This window comes from Kogia breviceps, chromosome 4 (genome assembly GCF_026419965.1).
Source record: "Kogia breviceps isolate mKogBre1 chromosome 4, mKogBre1 haplotype 1, whole genome shotgun sequence".
Classification (NCBI taxonomy): Eukaryota; Metazoa; Chordata; class Mammalia; order Artiodactyla; family Physeteridae; genus Kogia; species Kogia breviceps.
The window spans coordinates 64,595,873-64,617,733 of NC_081313.1; the positions used below are offsets into that span (position 1 = coordinate 64,595,873).

The 21,861-nt window shown below is 35.1% G+C and overlaps 1 protein-coding gene across 10 annotated transcripts in view; it reads right to left on the minus strand.

The window, feature by feature from the left end:
• Positions 1–21,861, minus strand: part of SSBP2 (single stranded DNA binding protein 2) — a 309,851-nt gene that overhangs the window by 189,136 nt on the left and 98,854 nt on the right. The window lies entirely within an intron of this gene.

A 21,861-nucleotide genomic window follows, 5' to 3' on the forward strand; every position in this document is an offset into this window, starting at 1 on the left:
AGCCTGGAATGGAGTTTTATGTAAGAAAACTTGCTATAAAATTTCTGGGTATCTCATAAAAGCCTTTTAAATTCATAGCAGAAATACTATTTGAGGTGAAAAGTAATAGAAAATTGTTTCATAACATTATAATAGCTATAACAAATGTTACTGTTTGTTCAAATAGCAGAACATGAGGAAACATAGCCAGAGTTCTGGTATTGACCTGAATGGAGCTTTTGGATGCTTTCTGGAAGGACCTTCAAATTCTAATAGCAGTGTGCAAAAAAGAGCTAACATCACAGGCTTGCGGTTGCTATCCTTAGAAAGATCTGTGTGCAAGGTTGGTCTTTGGATGTCTTCTGGGACCTCTGATTTGGGGAGGGTTCTCACCATTCATATAATGATAGCTCACTATGCCTAAACGGTTTGCACAAACAACATGGTCTATAGTTAACATTTGTTTTCCTTCTAGGAGAGCGTACCTACTTGATCAGCTCCCAGTAAAATCCTTAGGCACTGAGTCTCACATAAGCTTCCCTGGTGGAGGTTTCACATTTTTTTCTTCCAGTTTTATTGAGACACAATTGATAGAGAGCACTGTATAAGTTTAAGGTGTACAGCATAAGGAATTGACTTACATACATCATGAAATGATTATCACAATAAGTTTAGTGAACATCCATCATGTCATATAGTAACAAAATTGAAGAAATAGAAAAAAATATTTTCCTGTGATGAAAACTTTTAGGATTTACTCTCTTAACAGCTTTCATTTATAACATACAGCAGTATTAATTATGTTTATCATGTTGTATATTACATCCCTAGTACTTCTTTATCTTATAACTGGAAGTTTGAACCTTCTGACTACCTATATCCAATTCCCCCTCTCCCTACCCCCTACCTCTGGTAACCATAAATCTGATCTCTTTTTCTATGAGTTTGTTTGTTTGTTTTTGAAGTATAATTGACCTGTAACACTGTTAGTTCCTGTTACACAACACAGTGATTTGATATTTCTATACATTTCAAAATGATCACAAGTCTAGTTACAGTAGTCACCATTCAGAGATATTACACAGTTATTGACTATATTCCCCACACTGCACATTTCATAACTGTGACTCATTTGTTTTGTAACTGGAAGTTTGTATCTCTTCATCTCTCTCACCTCTTTCTTTCCTCCCCCACTCCCCTCCCTTCCAGCAACCACCTGTTTGTTCTCTGTATCTATAACTCTGTTTCTGTTTTGTTATGTTTGTTCATTTGTTTTGGTTTTTAGATTTCACATACAAGTGAAATCATACAGTATTTGTCTTTCTCTGTCTTACTTATTTCACTTAGCATGATACCCTCTAGGTTCAATAATGTTGCAAATGGCAAGATTTAATTCTTTTTTATGGCTGATTAATAGTCCATTGTATACATATACCACATCTTCTTTATCCATTCATCTGTTGATGGACATTTAGGTTGCTTCCATATCTTGGCTATTGTAAATAATGCTGCAATGAACATAGGAGTGCATATTTTGGAATTAGTGGTTTTGTTTTCTTCAGATAGGTAAAATTGCTGGATCATATGGTAGTTCTATTTTTAACATTTGTTATCACAAGTAGTTGCTGGAGGAATTTAGTGCATCTTGCATAACTCTACTGGGAGGGGACTCTTGGAAGTTTGCATCTGTTTTCCTCCAACCCATCCTGCCTGCCCTTGAACCTTCATCCTTTCCTTCTAGCCTTCCCCTGCCCCATCCTTTTTATTTTTATTTTTTGGCTTTTTAAGCTTTTGCTATAATAAATCACAGCAGTGAGTATGCCTATATGCAGGGCTCAGTGAATCCTTCTAACAAATCATTGAATTTTCAAGTGGTCTTACTATACTAACCTGACATAGGCTGTTATGTTTTCGTCTAATTTCCATTAAATGTATGAATATTTCATCCTTAGTACAAATAAACTAGTAACAGTATTTTGAGTCTTGTCATTTCTGATTAGGGTTGTCTGAGGTTCTCTGTATATAAACAAATTAGCAAAAGAGGAAGATTAATAATAACTATACCATATTAGAAGAGGAGAAAAGTTAAATAAGATGTCAATATGTACATATGAGGGGAAAAATACTGCTTGAAACAGAATAAACTGAGATGTGACTTGGGAAAGGGGTCCAGAGTAAAGGGAGGAAAGGAAGGAAACCTGGAACATAACATTTCTATGAAGAAGGAAGAAGGTGGTAGATGGAGACATTGAGTCCAGTCATTCTGTCCTTGCCACCATATTGGTGCAGAACATCTGGGTTGCTAAACCCAGTGAAGAGCAATAATTGACATCTGAAGTACAAGTGGATTAGTACTTAGTAAATGCTTGATCAAGCTCAGCTTTCTTGTAAAACAGTTATGGAGTCACCAAGTTTTCAAGGAATTATGAATAAATGAGATATTCTTTTCAGAGAGAAGTTTTTAAAAAACACTCACTGACAAGATGCCTGGGAACTTTACAACAACTTATTAGGAACAAAAAAGAAATGAAGGATACATATCAAAAAATCAGAACTTTAAAAATATCAAATAGTAGCAAATAAACTCTTACATGGGCAACTAATAAAGTAAAAAAAAGATCTTTAAAGGTAAAAAGACATATTTTGAGATAAGAAAGTTCTGACCACAAAACAAAACAGGGAATTAGAGCATAAGAGGTTCAAATTAGAAGTTAGATAAATCAAAAAATAATTCAAGCCCTTACCAAGAGTCTTTAAACCAATAATAAAAAGTTCTTTAAATAAATCAAAAACAGGAAGTAAGATTATAGCTGGTCCACTTAATCTTAGTAAAAATAAATGCACTCATGGGTGAAAAGTATATTGGGAAAGGTAATAATAAAATCACAATTTGTATAAAGTTTTACATTTTTCAGAGATCATTTATAGACAATATCTCAGTTGAGTCTTACAGCCACTCTATAAGAGGAACAAAGGTCTTAAAATCCTCTTTTAAAAGCGAAAAAAGATGTCCAGCTAGATGAGTGACTGATTCTAGATGAATTAACTAATAAAAGAAGAGATGACACCAGGAAATCCCCAAAATGGGATTTCTTTTCCCCACCAATGTATTTCAAAATGTGTCTCTCAGAATTTGCCTTAGAGATATGTTTGTGGTGAGGAGGAAAAGGTTGAAAAGAACTATCAGGCTCTAGCCAGAAATTTTAAACGAATTTTTCAGAAAGCAAATCAAAGTCGGAACTGTGGACCTTTCAAATAAAATGTGTAACCCAGTAAGTATCATAAACAACACAGATGAACAATGTGATTATATATTGAGGGACCTGCTCATACATTTTCCACACTAGATGTAGAAAGCTGGAAACAGTATCATTTCCAACCTTACAACAAAAAAGGCAGTTAATTTACAAAACTGCAAATTTCCTTGAACCCATCAGAGAGCTCATCTAAAAACAGACAGATACCTCCAAGGAGAAACATGATGTGGACACCTGATAATCTGAAGCAGAGGCCAGATGGAATGCAAGCTGGTAAGAACCAGCTAAAATTTCCAACAAATTCCTAAAGGCTGAGTGTGAACTAGCATGAGGATGCAGAATCCCTGAGAGCCAGAAACGTCAGGGGAATGCTCATCTTGCAGTCACAGACTCTTCTCCACATAACCTCACAAGATGCTCACAAGAAAAACTGGGAGGAAGCAAGAGACTGGAGAGAGACTCACTCCTGTAGCAGGCCTGGAGGAGAGGAAAAGAAGCTACTGCAGGGCAGGGGAAGCACAAAGTTCCATCTAGCCCCCTCTCCCCCAAGAAACAACAAAAACCTAGACCTCAGGGCACAGGCGAAGACCTGTAAAGAACAGGGAAATAAACCTCTCCATCCCTGGAGAAGGAAGGGGAGAAAAATGTCCTGAACCAAGACTATTAGTGATCCCCTACCACTGGGATAGGACAGGATTATTCAGAATGTGACACTCTTGAGACTCAGGGAAACAACCTCTGCCTAACACTGAGGCTGAAGAACAACAGAGAATGCCATTTCCTGCCCAATACTACCAGGCTGGTAAGCGTCAAGCAACAAGCCAACCAGTCAACTTCTAGGGGAGGTGCCAGATAGAAAAAAGAAACCCTCCTTAAGGCTCGGAAACAAATAAGAGGACTTGGAGCTAAAGGCACACTAGATACTGAGTAAAACTCTTGAGCAAACTGGCCTCCATCCTGAACAAAAAGTAATGCTAGAGAAATTTGAAGCCTGTGGCATGTTGATACCAAAGCAACAACAAAATCCAAACCCAGCTCAATCCCTGACTAGATTAATTTAACTGTTCTGCCCACACATTAAAGGACTAGAAGAGATCTGTCACTCTCCAGGCATAAATAAAATTTACCTTAGCCTCTATTGTCCTATACAAGATGTTTAGCTTTCAACCAAAAAATACAAGACACACAAAAAAAAGAATGAAAAAAAGACACACTGTCAACCAACAAAGAAATAAAAATACATATTGATATGATGATGTTATTGGAATTATCAGAAAATTTTAAATATCTAGGATTAATATGCTAGCAGCTCTAGTGGAAAAGATGGGCCACAATCATGAACAAATGGGAGATTTCAGTAGAAAGATAGAAATTATGTAGGACAATCAAATTAAAATGCTAGAAATAAAAAACCTAGTAACAAAGATGAGGACTGCCTTTGACAAACTTATCGGTAAACTCAACACAGTGAAGAAAGCATCCGTAAACCTGAAAATAAGTCAATAAAAAGTACTCAAACTGAAACACAAAGAAAAAAAGAAAGAAAAAAAGAGAACAGGGGCATTGCCTGGCAGTCCAGTGGTTAAGACTCCATGCTTCCACTGCAGGGGGCACAGGTTCCATCTCTGGTCAGGAAACTAAGATCTCACATGCCACGCGTGGTCAAAAATAAAAATCAAAAAAGAGAGGACAGATCATTTAAGAGCTATGGGACAATAACAAACAGTCTAACATATCTGCAAGGAAAAGAGAAATAAAAGAGGACAGAAAAAATATTTGAAAATATAATAGCTGAGAATTTTTCAAAATCGATAAAAGACAACAAAACATAGATCCAACCTTCCCAGAAAATATCAAGCAGGATAAAAATCCTACCTAGACACATCATAATCATATTCCAAGATAAAGAGAAAATCTTGAAATCATCCAGAAATAAAAAGACATATTACTTACAGAGGAACAATGACAGGAATTACAACAAACTTCTCATCATAATTTACCATACAGAAGACAATGGAGTGATAATTTTGACAGAGGTGTTAAACATCATGGAGCAAAGACAAGCCATGACTATTTCACCCTGTCCAAATTCCTCAACCAAGTAACTCTTAAGTATAATAAATGATTGCTTTACACTATTACTTTTGAGGGGTAATTTAGTTAACAGTGTTTACACATCCCTACTTCTACTTTTGTTTCCTCTATATTGATACCTGAGTGGACTTTTAGAAACACAAATCTGAACATGTTTTTCCCTCTGTAAAGTAAAAATTCCCATCAGCTTCAATTTGCCCTCAGAGAAAATCAAAACTTAACTGGGTCTTCAAAATCCTCTCTGACCTGGTCCCTGCCTACTGATCCAGTCTCACCTCTCAGCATTCCCCCTCATACCATTTGTTCTAGCCATATCAAGCTACAAGAAATCTCTTAAATATACATACTTAGTCTTACATCTGTATTGGTTTATAATTCATCAAAATTAGAGAGGCTTCCCTCTGAGCCAAACCCTACTATGACTCTTAATAACTAAAATTGTAACTCCTGTCCCACCAAAAATACAAAGAAATCTGACTCTGCCTTTATTCTCCAGACATATGTGATGCCAAGCAATAACCTATTACCAGCACTGCTTTTATTCTTCTGAGGACAGTAACAGTCTTAAAAAGTCCAGAACCCCACAGCAGGGTTGGCATTTGGGAATGTATAACAGAGAGTACTTAATGCCTGATACCTGAAGTTTAGCGTGTGCCAGTGGGACCATTCTCAGGAGGGAGGGAAAAATGAAGAATGCCCCATCTCTTTTTTCCCAGGCCCGAAATTGTAGGCTAATGATGTTAGCCAATCACAAGTCCCTTACATCACTAGTTAAAGGTTCAATGGTGAATCTCATCACATCATTTTTACTTTCTTCAGGACTGAAAGGGGCAAGTTTCTATTTTTTCCTCTATTCTTCAATGGAAAAACTCTTTAACAAGAACACGCACACTTTCTAAACCAAAGGACCTTTGCGCAGGGATTTTGAAAATATTATGTGTTTTATTGTCTAACTTCTGGAAGAAGTCAGAGATCCTCACAGCTGTGTGCTTAGAAACAACAGGCAGTAGTCACAGTCTGTTGATACTACAGGGAAAGAGAGAAAGAGAAGGAAGGAGGGGAGGAGGGGGAGAGGAGAGCGAGGCAGAGAGAGGGGGGGGGGAGGGAGGGATAGGGAGGGAGGGAGGAGGAGACAGTGGGGAAGTCAAGTCTGAGAATGTCTGCCTCAGGAGAGGATTTTTACCAAGGACAAAAGCCTTTGTACATGCTGCACCCTCTGTCTGGAGCAACCTTCTTTCAATTAATTTTTCACTCAACTCATTCCAAAACTCTGTCAAAATTCAGCTAGACATCTCTGCTTTTCAACAGTCATCAAATACATGATGGGCCCACTCTACTCTGGCACTAAAATAGGTAGTGGGGATACAGAGGGGGTTACGGCCTCAATTTTTCTGCATTCTTGAAGAAGCCTAGCAAATTCCAATCTCCTCCTCCACCTGGAAGCCTTCTCTCACTTGCGAAGGCTACGTTTAAAGCCCACAGCCTGAATGTTTCCATAGTATTCTGGGTTTATTTTTCTGTCACAGATCATTTTATTATAATCATCTGTTGACCTATCTCTTCTATTAGACAGAAGCTCTGTAAGGGCTGGGACTCTTTTATTTCTATCCCTTCAAGACCTAGACTTTTGTCTGGCAAGGTCAATAAATATATTTTTAATTAAAGAAGGAAGAAAATTTAAAAAGTGGTTTGAGATGGTCTAACTGCCTTTTTAAAAATAAAAGAAGATTTAGATTAGATACTAGAAATAAATCACACATAGTAATAATTTTAGATATTTCTATCTGTGAATCACAAATAATGCATATCATACACTATAAGGCTCTACAAAGTTAAAGATCCTGCACATATCTTAATTAAAAAATAAAATTCACACCAACGTTTCATAATATTTCTGGCATTGTTGTAAGTAATTCAGAATCACAGGAAAAGACTGTAAGGATCAGCTGAGTACATGAGAGAAACAGGAAAAAGGAGGGAGAAAACAAATAATTTGGTAATCAAAAATTTTTAAAGGAAAAACTAAATTCCTTACAAATAGTTTTGCCTATTTTTCTTACTATAGCAACAAAACAGTACAGTATAATAGATATTAAAGTAGCACAGAAAGGCAATTCTTTCCTTTAGGAATGCTTTCCTCATAACTCTTCATATCTGGTTACCTTTGACTGAATATGCTATAAATATTAAAGAATTAAAATATCACTATTTAGGGTATACATTTTTTAAATACAAAAGCAAAGGCATTACCCTATTGCCCGATCTATCTATACAATTGACCACATGCAAATGAAACACTATGTCAGTGTTTTAAACCATCTCTGGATAGCAGTGAAAAATAGTAAGCTAAATTAAAAGTCTTTATGGATATATTAGTCATTTATTTAATTCACAGATAAATCCTGAACTTGGAAAAATCAACCATTATATATTTCTATATATATTGAGGCCTTTGTTGGTAATTTCCATAGACCCAATTTAATAAAATGATCCTATATATAATATACATTCATTTTTTCAAAGGGTATCTGCATTTACAATGTGAGCTAATGCTGTAACAGAAATCAATCTGGCAGGATTAGAAACAGAGTAGGGAGGCAGGTGTGGCCAGAAAAGAGCAACAGGAGGAATCCTTCTGGTTGTGTACCTTGACTGTGGTGGTGGATACATGACCTACAAATGATAAATGTCACACGAAACTAGAAACACATACACACACATACAAATGAGTACAAGTAAAACGGGGGAAATCTGAATTAGATTGGTGGATTCTGTCAAGACGTTGGAACCAAGAGGCTAGAGGACAGCACCCAGAACACAGAGAAGTACTCCCAGTGAGGGACTAGGCCCCGATCAAGGTACTGGTTACAGGTGTTCTGCTGGATATCAAACCTAGTTATTGTACTAGCGTTTTGCAAGATGTTACCCTCAGGGGAAACTAAATATAGGGTACATGGGATCTCTCTGTATTATTTCTTACAACTGCATGTGAATCTATAATTATCTCAAAATAAAGAGTTTAATTTAGAAACTCAATCTGGCACAATCCACCCAATTTTCACAACACTTCACATTGCAACATGAGATATACTCACTCCCTTCCCCATAATCCCCAGTCTCTTCATAATTACAGCATTAGTTCAAAGTCCAGGATCTAATCATCTAAGTCAGGTCAAGATGCAAATGATGTTCTTGGGTACTGCATCTTGAATACAATTCTTCTCAATACAAAGACCTGTGAACTGAAGAGACAAGTTATCTACCTCCCACACATCCAAAATACATAGTTTTCCAGGATATGATAATCACAACGGATACTTCCATCCAAAAAGGTGCAGGTGGGGGTAGGGTCTAGGGGGCATGTAAATGTCACGGGTCTACAATAATTCTAATATCCAGCAGGGCACATGTAACCAGTACCTTGATCAGGCCCCAGTCCTACTCAGTGGGAGTATTTCTCTGTGTTCTGGGTTCTGCCCTCTTGGTTCCACCATCTGAATCACATTTCCTTTTCCATAAAAAAGAAGCCCGTGTTTGTAACTGAAAACTTTTCTCAGCTTTTTTCCTGCCTGCAGAGATCCAAAAGTCTCTTCATTTTGTGTTGTTTCATTCCAAGTCCAGGATGATATAATTGTTTTTAAAATTTTATAGGTTTCTTTTGTATCAATTTATGAATCTACTCATTCAGGCAAAAGCCATGCCCACAGATCTCTTTAAAATAAGTCCTTCTCAACCTTGGGCAATCTATGAGGCTGCTGTGGGACAAAGCCCTTTGATTCTTAGAAGCCCGTTTGTTTAACAGAGAGGAACTAGAAGGCACGTCCTTAAGATAGTTGGAGAGCTTTGTGTGTGTCTGAAAGAGTCCGTGAGGACCACCTCAAATCTTTCTGAGATCTTAAAGAAGATTTTATAGTTGCATCTTAGTTTCATTTTTGCCTTGAGACCACATTTTCCTAACTTTATTCTGGATTTGATCTTTGTTCTGAGGCCCTTTCTTACTTTGAGAATCCTTTGCAGGCTGGAAAAACTGTCCTGGACCCTTTATATTTCCTCCAAATTCTGCTTGAAAACAAGAATTCCTTTTTTAGCTCATCTCTCTCCATCCATATCTCATGAGACATACCTAAAAGAAATGGCTGACAACACTTTAGACATTCTGCCTGGAAATCTCCATTGCCAGATCTATCAGTTAAGTGTATTTTCTCATTTCCATGCTACCCTGAGTGACAGTTTTGCTAAACTTTCTGCCACTAGATAATAAAGGTCTTCTTATTTCCAGCTGCAAATAATATTGTCATCACTTTCTTTCAAGCCCTCACCAGCCATCATCATGAATTCCTTCCAGGTTTCATGAAGAGTCTTCTCCACCCACCGGCTGGTCCCATGTACTTTTTTAGCTTATGTTACAGCAGCACCCCACTTCCGGATAGCAAATTATGTTCTGATTATCTATCTCTGTATAACAAACCAAACTTAGTAGCCGAAAAAATAATAACCCTTTTATTTTGCTCGTGCGTTCTGTAGTTCAGGACTTTGGACAGTGAATAGCAGAAATGGCTGTCTCTTCTGACTCCATGATATCTGGAGCTCAGTTGTGAAGATCCAAACAGCTAAAATTAAACTCTATTAACTAAATGTCTATCAGAAATAAACATGATACATTAGCTTGCATAATCTTGCTTATATTTATTTTAAGTAGGATAAGCTCAATTTGGCCACAAGGCTACCATGAGTTCAATTCCAGGTAAAATGACAACAAAGGCCTTAAAAATTAAATGTTTTGATTATAATACAAAACAAAATAAATCTTAACTGCTTTAAAATTTAAATATTTCATACAGATAGGCACTGATGATCAGATCTTTTTAATGACATCATTGACCATGTAAAGTGTTATAAGACACACTGTATTTTCCATTGAAAATTAAAATATTACCTGAGAAATCTAATAGCAACTACTCAAAGTTTTCAATATGATAAAAATTTACTTTTAATATTCTGGACCAGTTTAATTAAACAGCATTTTTTCTTCCACTTAAAATGAAGTAAAGAGATATCAAGAACTCATGAGATAATAAATTATTTTTAATAAATCTGATTAATGTTTACCTATATATTTAAATTGAAGAGTTATTTTTTTCATTAGATCACTAGTCTAATATATAAATTAATCTCTGACTTTCAGAACTTTCCTAAATATGAAGGTCTTGCTTCTGATTCTTACTGTCTTCTTCTCTGGTTCATTATATAGAACTAAACTTTTAAAATTTTATTTTATTAAGTAGAAGTTATATTCTTATTCTTTATTTTATAAGCTGCTCCTCAGGATGATTCATTAAAAAAAAATCCTCCATTTTAAATAAAAATTACAGAAATAAAAACCCTAAACTGAATTACTGTTTACCCTCCTGAATTTGTTTTAACTCTGATTAAATTCATTGACTCTCCCCAACAGAAAGACGGTTCTTATGTTCTTATTCTCGACAGAACCACTGTAGTAAAGTAAGTATCTACCTACTTATATTTACTAAAGGAAAAAACATGCACAATTTTTTCTCTACAAATATTTAATGACAGGCTTCCCTGGTGGCGCAGTGGTTGAGAGTCCGCCTGCTGATGCAGGGGACACGGGTTTGTGCCCCGGTCCGGGAAGATCCCACATGCGCAGAGTGGCTGGGCCCATGAGCCATGGCCGCTGGGCCTGCGCGTCCGGAGCCTGTGCTCCGCAATGGGAGAGGCCACAACAGTGAGAGGCCCACGTACCACAAAAAAAAAAAAAAAAAAAAAAAAAAAATTTTAATAACAAGATCTATTATTCACTCTTTAGATTTCTAATTAATTTCCATTATTAGTAAAAATAAATAAGGTTTTACAGAAATCACAGTTGAACTGAAAAAAACCCCTAAATTTCTTTTTTTAATCTAAATTAATCAACCCTAGTTCCCTAAGCACCTCCCTTTATTGCTAGTGTAGTCTTCTGATATGAGTAAGGAAAGCATTGGGTACTGTTTGTTCCTGACAGGTACTAACAGCCCATGAGATCTACACACACAATTACAGAAAACTAGATATAATTATCACTTCTTAAAATTCCTAAAATAAGGGAAAAATCCTTCTGGCTCTTTTTTATTTCAAAGAAAATTACTGAGATAATTTTGTTCTGTTTCAATCTTACTATTACTTTAACTCCATGAAAATTTTTTTAAAAAGAAGAAAGTATTTTAATCAAATAGTCCAAGTGAGTAGCAAATCAGGTAGAGCACTGACAGGCAATCTCATATTTTATCTTTTTACAGAGTTGATGTACCATATTATATAAGTTACAGGTGTACGACTTGGACATAAAAAAGAATGAAATTTTGCCATCTGCAACAACGTGGATGGACTTGGAGGGTATTATGTTAAGTGAAATAAGCCAGACAGAGAAAGACAAATACTGCATGATATCACATATGTGGAATCAAAAAATAAGGCAATCTTGTATTTTGAATCCATAAAGTGAACAATTTACTAGCACTGGAGTAGTTGGGAAGGTCCTCGCTAATGAGGAAGAATGACTTGTATCCTGAATAACAGGAGAGCTTGCAAAGGCAGAAGCAAGGGTAAGAAGGCCTACCTTTTCCCACTGATGGAAACTGTTAAAGTTGATTACTATTTAATAGAATTTAAATTTGGAAAAGGAGACTGAGAGTTTATTCAGATAGTATCTGGAAAACTGATCTGAGCAAGTAGGTCCCTGAGCAAGGGCACCAATCATTTTTGTTCTAGACATGAACATCTCTCAGATAAGATAGAGGAACTCAGTAGATGCTCCAACTGGATGCACAACTTTGACATAATATAGGAGCCGGCTAAAGGCAACCGAAGGGAGCTAGTAATAAAAGGCAGAAAGCTTCCCTCACAGTAACACCTGATGTTAAACCTCATTAGCGCTGAAGAAACTAAGCCTAAACATTCATTAAGAACACAAAAGCTAAGTTACTCTCAAAGGCAGAATTACCCTGAAAGTCCCAGCAAGTGGACAGGTGATGGAAAACAAGCATTAAAAGGTAGTGGAAGAGCCAGAAGGAGAACCTTTAAGTGTCAGCTAGGAAAGTGCCCTCCTTATTTATTATGCCCTCTCAGAGAGACCACTTGGAAAGTGAGAGGGTTCCAAGGATACCACGAGTTCTAAAGAACTGGGCAGTGGCACCAGCTCAATCCTTTCTTGGTTTGAACTTGAAGAAGCATGAGCTCTCATCCAATCAAGAGAGGAGAATAATTCCCAAATAAGAAACTTAAAATACCCCTACCCACTTCACAACAACCTCTCGAAAAAAAATAAATAAATAAAATAAATAAATAAATAATCAGGAATGTAGACATGGAGGTAAAACCAGGGAACTTCCATTTATATTTCAAACAAAAACTTGTGGAGATTCCTAAGTCTCCACAAACTCCCAGTGTTTGTTTAGTTACTTCCTGTATGTCTCTGTAGCGAATGAAATGAAAATTCTAGACATAAAGAAAGGACTAGGCACTGTGGGAGAAAAAAAATTGAGGAAGGAAAACGGGAAGAAAAAGTCAAAGGTTATAGTCATGGTTTGGAAAAGATAGAAGGGTATGCAGGGAAAAAAAGGAAAAAAAGAAGAAAAAAAAAAAAAGAAGGGTATGCAGGTAGGTGGCCTGTGATGGAACAGGTCTCCAGATTTAACTTACAGAAAGCTCCCAATGTTCTTTCACGAGGATACTCCAGGTTAGAACAAAAAGGAAGTTAGTCTGGTTATGTGGTTATGTGTTGATGAAAAATGCATATAGAAATTATGCTCATAATTTCTAATACACATTAAATTAAGATATACTATTGTAAGCAATACAGAAGTCACTTTGTGATAGCTAAAAACATTCCATTTCCTTTCTGTATTTGGGCTTTTGTCCATACCATAATAAAAAATTGTAACTTCAGCTCTGAAATATTTTTCTTCATTTTCTCTTTTCATATCTCTCTAAAGGCTAACAAAGAAAGGATGATGATCAGGAAGAGGGATAAGATAAGGTGATAAACAGGATAAGGTAATTATCAAAGGAAAGCAAGAAGAAATATTGACTGGATCACATATAATGTTCCCATGGAAGTGGGGGCATGTAGTTTAGAAACAGCATGCCTAAAAGAATGTACATTCTTTCGTCAAATATTGAGTACCAATTATTAATTACAAGCCACTGGACTACCAAGTTGAACATGATGGATTTTTATAGTCTTCATGTATGCTCACCTCTCCTTCAGGTATGTGAATTTTTACACTGCTCTTTATTTAACCGCCAAGTCAATACATGCTTGCTAAAACAAAGTTTCAACAAAGAAGGAAGGCTAATATATTGAGATTTCCATACCTATTAATCTAAGTTTCAAAAACTTCCAGAAGAAGCCATGGATCATTTAAGTCCACTTAGCTTCCCTCCAAATTTGAATCTACTCTCCCCCCAATCCAATTCATGACTGCTTTCTAAAATGAAATTGTGGCCTATAAAAATCATTCAGGCATTGACACAGCTGGAGTCTCAAGTCTTGCTTCAAAAACCATAAACAGCTTTTGAATATCTTGTGAACTCAAGATAGTACCTTAACACCAAACACATTTTATTAGTTGCCCTAGGATACAGAGTTCACATTGGATGCATCCAGAAATACTGAACAGATTCGGTAAATTTACTGGGATATGGAACACACCACTCATGCCATCTAAGCCAGACTAGCTAGTGTGATAAGTATTTACCTCTCATTGTATCATATTTTTCCCCATCTGAATGCTAGTCCCTTCCTTTCTATCACTCCTAAATGTATTTCTTTCCATCACTCCTAAATGTATTTCTTTCCATCACTCCTAAATGTATTTCTTTCCAAATTTCTATCCCCAGGTCTCTATTCTTATTTTACCCCTATTCCCTCATTAATTTAACTCACTTTTATAGCTGAACTGTCTTCCTTCCTTCCAAATTCCAGATTTCTGCTAAAAGTATCACAAGTTTCAGTTCATTAGTCATGTTAACTACAAATTATTTTAAAAATTTCTCTCTTCCTCAGTGCTTACAACTAGACAATCTCATCTTTTTAATTCTTCATTTTCATTCTTAATTTTCCATTTCATTTGCCACCACGCCAATTCAAGGGCTTCTCAGCTCACATAAGACTATTAGGGTAGCCTCCTCACAGTCTTTATCTTTAGCCCTTTTCCCTTCTTCAGCTCCTCTTACACAATGCCCTCAGATTAATCGTCCTAAAACACAATTTACTATTTTTTGAATATGCTTAAAAAAATGACTCTAGAGTGCAGACAGAAAAAAGCTTTCATCCAGTATAGTTGAAAAAGTACTCAATGAAAATTTGGAAAGCCTGAGTTTTCCAGGCTTAAACCTAACTCAGTTTTTAAACAATGGCGTATCATATCCTTTATGTCTCTGAGTACCAAGTTTCTTATCTAGTAAAATAACTAGGTCAGCCAAAATAAACAGTTTTCAAACTTTTTTAAAGTTTTTGGATTGTTTTGGATTCTGACACTGTGAATATATAAAAGAGATTTAAAAAAAAAAAAAAAGAAGGTTGCTTATTCAAGAGTTTTACCAAGAACCCTTGGGAAAGAGTTCTTGAACCCTGCAGGGGTAGAAGGGAGACAGATGCAGAAATAGCTGTTGTAGTGCTGTTGGAACATGATGAAGATGTGAACTAAGGTACCTGCACTGTGATCAGAGAGAAGACGTGTAAGAAATGCTTAGGCAATGGAATTGACTGGTTTTGATGACCACTTGGCGATAACAAGGGAGATTAAAAGAGGATTCATTTATGGCATAGGTAACTAGTTAAATCGAGTTTCCATTTAATAAGAAAGAGAAAATAGAAGGAACTGGGAAAGAGTAAAAACTGAGCTGCTCTGGTTAAAAACAGAAGGAGGCCAAGGGCCTTCTGGTAGGATTCTCTCCCTCTCACTCCTAGGCACCATATGGGCCTTCCACTGCACCTCAAGATTCCAGGGAACTCAGCGTGAAACCACTGAAAAGGATGATTTCACAGTTTCCTTACAGCTTTAAAATGCTACCATCTGTTAGCTAAGCATTGATCTCGTGTTTGATTTTTCTACTCTGGTCACACAGCTCTTCTTACCATTCCTTAAACATAGTCTACATTGTTCCAACATCAGCCAGTTTTGAAAAATCTCCAAAATAAATTCATGAATTTCATATCTCTAATAGAAAGTTTAGAAATGCATGTTATTTTTAAAAGTATATTTCTGTTGTTTATGTTATGATGTTATTGACAACATAATCACAGGCAGTGCAACATCTCCATCAAAAATAGTAAATTAAGGCCTTTCCATCTTCATCTTTCCACATTCACCAGAAATTAGACTTTAATAAAAATGAATACATCAGTGGGAAGAAAGGGGCTTAAGACGAAGTTCCATGAAAATACATACTTTGAAATATAAATAAGGTCAGACCTGTTTTGTTTCTTTATCTCTTTTCCATATTAGCTTCTTCATTTATTTATGAATTTCATGTCTATATAATGCAGTAAATTACTGTAAAACATTTTTAAGCAAAGTAGAATTATTTCACAATGCTTTATAGTTTCCTTGATTGTCTCCCTTTATTCATGTTTCGCATCGAATGACTGAAATAACATATTCCCTACAAGAAATCTCAGGATCAAAAGAAATAGGGAAAATAGCTAATAGTTATTAGCAGTACTTAGATGCCACCCAGAAGCCATCCTAGGCCGAAGGACAAGTTGATAAGACACACATCTCACAGGTAAAGTGGTGAATGTACTTCTGCAAATCAACACAGTTTGCACAAAAACAAAACAAAATAAACAACTTACCTCACGCTATAAGGAACATAAGGTGGTTTACACTGTTTATATATGGCAAAAGAAATTAAATTGGATCCTACAGGAAATGAAAACAAGGGTAGAAATAATATGGCAGATAAGAATAAGGCAAAAAATGAATCTCATTACAGTGGTCCCTAGGTATCCACAGGGGAGTGGTTCCAGGATCCCTGCAGATAGCAAAATCTGCAGATTCTGAAGTCCCTCACATAAAATGGCACAGTACAGTCAGCTCTCTGTATCCGCAGATGTGGAACCTGCAGATACGGAGAGCCAACTGTATGTCCCTAACTGTTGAGCTGAACAACACACTATACAGTACCGGCTGACAAATGTTAATATATACCTACGATAGTTTTTATCATCTTAATGAATTTTAAATATAACTTTATTTGTTCCTAGCCTATTAAGAACTCTAGGTTACATAGACTGTTTAGGAGAATTATGGCCTAATGTGAAAACTATTCATTCATTTGAGAATTTACTAATTATGTCTCTATATGTCAAAAATTAAATATATATCAAAAGTTATATGTACTTACTCTCCATATTCTTACCTATTTCTTTCCATATTCTTACATATCTATAAATTTTGACTGGTCTAGCAATATAATGCATCTCTACATGTACTATACTATTTGATATTTCAGACTTCTTGAGGAAAGATCTCTTTTGCTAGATGATAAGCCCATAAGCATAGGGACTATATCTGTTTTGTTCACCACTACATTCCCTAGAGCCATGCCTCCCAAGATAGAAAGCCTCTGCTACCTGCTTTGATTCACTTATGTCTTTACAAGTTGCTGTTTTATCTAAATTTGTTTTAAAATATAAAGTGAATAAAAGTAGTATTAAATTACCTTCCTGCAACTACATATTCAGTTATACTAAAATAAGAAATGATAAACACTTATTAGGTAATATTTTATTTAATCATTCATTTATGTAAACACCAAACATAATTTGAACATCTCATGTCAGGCACCCTGCCAGGTAAAGAGCATGAAAAAGATAAATGAGACAAAGTCTATTCCTTGAAGAAGCTCACAAGTTATTAGAGAAAGCATTCTATTACAAAAATCTAATATATAGGGATATTCGGGATATACACAGAGGATGTTACAGGATAATGGCAAAGAACACACCTAACTCTGCAGTAGTTCCTACACAAGTATTTATATTTTCCTAAATAATATGTAATTATCTATAAAAAAAATCTTCACAACATGTGAATGAAAACATTCTTCTCATATTATTTTATTTACATAATATATGTGCGTTTATATCATTTTTTTAAAAGCACACCATCACTATAAACCTGTAACATAATCCTTTCCAAATGTTACAAACACCGTCTTAAGCAAGAATACAAAAACCAGCCACATGTTATCAACAATTATGACTCAAGCCTATCACTCTACCTGAACATCTGAATGATGTGAAACATTTCCAGCTTCCCAACTAACAGACAACCTCATTCTTTTAACATTTGTTTAACATCTATTACTTGACAGACTCTGGGGAAGAACAGGTCTGATCTTCCCTGCTCTCAAGAGCTCATTGTAATAATGTTATTTCATTACCGTCACACTGCTAAAGCAATAATATATTTTGACTCTATCTTTGCTTTAGGACAATTAAGGAATCTTCTCTTCATACCAGAGAACTAAAATTATAATCACTGTATATGTTTTTCATTAAAAGTTTAGTAGTATATATTGATATTTTTGCTAAATATTTTGGAAATAAATGAAATCAGAAATAAATTATTAAATAAAACAACTCATGTTAAGCTGTAACAGGAAAAAAATCCAGTAAACATTAACTAGCTCCACATAAAAGCATTGCCTGTGATTTCAGAGTAAAATAAAAACAACAATAGGGAGAAAAGGAAAGCTAGTCCAATAAACTTTACAAGCTAGCAGGTATTATTTCTAATCACTTGAAATGATGGTTTACTTTTTAATGATAATATTATAATATATAATAATAATTTTATAATTTAGATGAACCTGGTTTTCACTCAGGATAAAAATAACAGGGCCAAGCTAAGTATCCCCCAGCCACATGGCAAAATAATTATCTTATAGTAAAATCTCTCTCTTCTCTTATAAAATAAATTCTTAATTACTAAATTTTCCTCTGTCATTCCTGATCTTATTCTCTACCCCCCCCCCTAGAAAATCAACAGGTAGACATACTTCATAGAGTCTGTCATAGCAGAGAAGACACAAACACAGATTTGTTTGGAGACCATCCCTAGATTTTCTGCCATCAGTTCTTAAGGATGCACCATAACGATGTCTGGAAACACATTAGAACTTACTGTGCATATTCTTTTTCTAAAGTTAATTATTATAACTGTTTTAAAATCTTGTTATTTTAAAATAAAAAATACAGCAAGCCATACAAAATAAAATTGTGGCATTATGAAATTTTATAAAGCAAACATATCGTTATTGTAAAGTAACCACCACTGTGGTCAGGAAAAAAAGAACTTTGCCAGCCATCTCAGAAGCCACAGCCATGAGCCCCATCCCAATCATAACCTCTTCCTATTTCTCATAAGTAACCATTATCCTGACATGTACAGTAATCATTTCCTTGTGACTTTTTATAGCTTTGTCATCCAAAAGTGCATCCCTATATACTATTAATTGCTGATTTCTAAAGGTATAATTATTTTACATTTGATACTCTATATGGAAGCTAAATAGTTAATATATTTTAAAATATAAATGCAAAGATCAAAATCATCTTAAATGTTTCCTCTCTTTTTCTTTTTCTCACAATAAATATGAACAGGGTGATTTTTTTGAGGAAAAAGATATTAATTAACACTGCATCTCTAATTATTTGGCAAATAAAATAATATGGTGACAAAAATCCATATTCTAAAAAGGCAATGATTAGAAAACAAACCAAAAAAAATTAAAAACCAAAAGCCAAAAATGTTTCTGGGATAATTATTACCAAAAAAGTTATTCGAAATTATAGAATGGCTCAAAATTACATCTATTCAGTTTATATATCTCTCTTTTAGTATGTGCACTTACCAAAAAAGTCTTTCATGAGCAGTGCTAAATATGCTTATGAATATAACATGGTTACATGAAAACATATGACCACCTAAAATTTAAATTTTATTTTACTAAGATTTTTATTTTCTAATTTTAGAAGAAAGATTAGAACTCACTGTAAGGTGAAATTTAATCTGCTTTAAAGTAACTTTCCTGTATATAAAGTTAACTACAGATATTTGGAAAATACAGAACTATATAGATAAAAATAAAAATCATGCATAATCCCAGTATCAAAAGATAATCACTTTTAACACTTTAGCCTATTTTTTAATTAAAAGGATTATTCATAATTTACCTCATATGCCTCCACTATTTCTTTTTTTAAAAAATGGTTCTGAAGAACCTAGGGGCAGGACAAGAATAAAGATGCAGACGTAAAGAACAGACTTGAGGACACGAGGAGGGGGAAGGGTAAGCTGGGACGAAGTGAGAGAGTGGCATGGACATATATACACTACCAAATGTAAAACAGATAGCTAGTGGGAAGCAGCCGCATAGCACAGGGAGATCAGCTCGGTGATTTGTGACCACCTAGAGGGGTGGGATAGGGAGGATGGGAGGGAGATGTAAGAGGGAGGGGATATAGGGATATATGTATATGTATAGCTGATTCACTTTGTTATAAAGCAGAAACTAACAAACCATTGTAAAGCAATTATACTCCAATAAAGATGTTTAAATATATATATGTGTGTAACTGAATCACTTTGCTCTATAGCAGAAATTAACACAGTGTACATCAACTATACTTCAATAAAATAAATTTTAAAAAATAAAAGAAAAAAAGTAGTTTATCTTTCATTATCCATTCAATCTCATAGATAAGTGAAGACTAGAAAATAATGAGACTACTTTTTAAACATATCAGAATTTATACATGCAAGTATTTTTTTTACTCTGAAGATGCAGCTAATAAAGAAAATATTTTTCAGAATGCTTCCTTGAGAATTACACCTTGAAACTCAGTAGGTATACATACTAATCACTATCTTAGAAATGGTTCCCAATGGACTCTAATATAGCAATATTACATGACAGAATTTTACCAAACTCTTATTGTTTGTTCCTGTTTCCTATTTTCTTCCCTGAGTCTTTCAAACTTCTATATCTACATATTAAACATGAATTATGTTGGTCATTTTCAGAAATTGTCTACTATTAAGAATTCAGGACATCCTACCCATGAAAATTACCATAAAAGTTTGCTACAGAAAACAAATGCATTTCTAAAACTCCGATTGCAATATAAGATTCTGTAAGTCAAACTCTATCTTTTCAGCAACCTCCATTTGGAAAAATTTAGAGATTTATTACCATTAAAAATAAATTGACTTAAAGGTATAATAAAAATGCCACCTAAGAAATCAAATCTCTTAAAACTAATGTTTAAGATAAAATTATGAAACCTATGATAAAATGTGCTAATTCATAACAAATTGTAAAATCCAAATACTGACTTTTTTCTAAACTACATTTTCTTAGGACCAAATTACATGGTAAGGGGTTATTCTTCCTATAAAATCTAATTTCACTCCTACCTCTGGTCAATGCTCATTTTCAAAAACCTTGAAGTATTTAAGTGGGTTTCTAAAGTGAGTACTCTCTGAAATACCGAAAGCACCTTATGGATGCAAAATGATTACAATTACGATGATGATGATGGCTATGACAACAACAATGACGATTTATCTGTGCTTCTAAGAAGGAGATACTAAATTAGTTCAGTGTTCCCTATAAGATCTCCATGGTGAACAGAAGGCTGCATCTTTCTATACAATGGAATTTTGAAAAAGTACTTATATAATTAATTTCTTAAAATGTAGATCCACAAACACTGTACGTCCTTTACAGCAGAACACTGATACTATCTAATGCCATCTAGTTGTCACAATTAGTGGTTATTTTAAAAACTTTTCCCATCACTGGCAGGCCAAACCTAGGCACATCTTTCTTGATGTAAGAGACGAATGAGATGAGTATCTCACTCTAGCCAGAATCCTTACACTCTTCATGGTTGTGTCTCTGCTTTACTTTATAGCCATTACCCAAAGGTGAAAAAGGAGAAGGAGATTGTTCAAATAAATGCCGTGTCCTGGGCCCTGCCTTATCTGCCTTTTCTGTACTTTTTCTTTATATGCAGTAGCATCTCTTTCACTCACCTTGTCCCCAAGAGCTAGTGTTTAGCACATAGCAAGCTTTATGAGTACAATCAATATCTGACGAAGTAATCACAAGCAGTCTCACTTTAAACAGTTTTTAGTATACGTTTAAAGTATTACACAGTTTAATATACATTTAAAGTATTACACAATATTACAAGACGCCCAAGATTTTCACTTCTCTTAAGTCTGCATACTCTTCCTTGTACTGTGTTTGGGGTTATAATTCTTCTGGCTAGTTCTACTCTTCAGACTAAGGCTGAGGTATTTCCTTTGGAAGAACAAGTTCTTTTTGCCTTTTGAGCACCAGTTCTGGTTTTAAAGGCTGTTTACACAGAATGATGCCTCCCTTCTACCAACAAAACATGTATCCCTCTGGTAAAGTTTTAGGTACTTAAAATTGATATTTCCTCAGGCTCCAG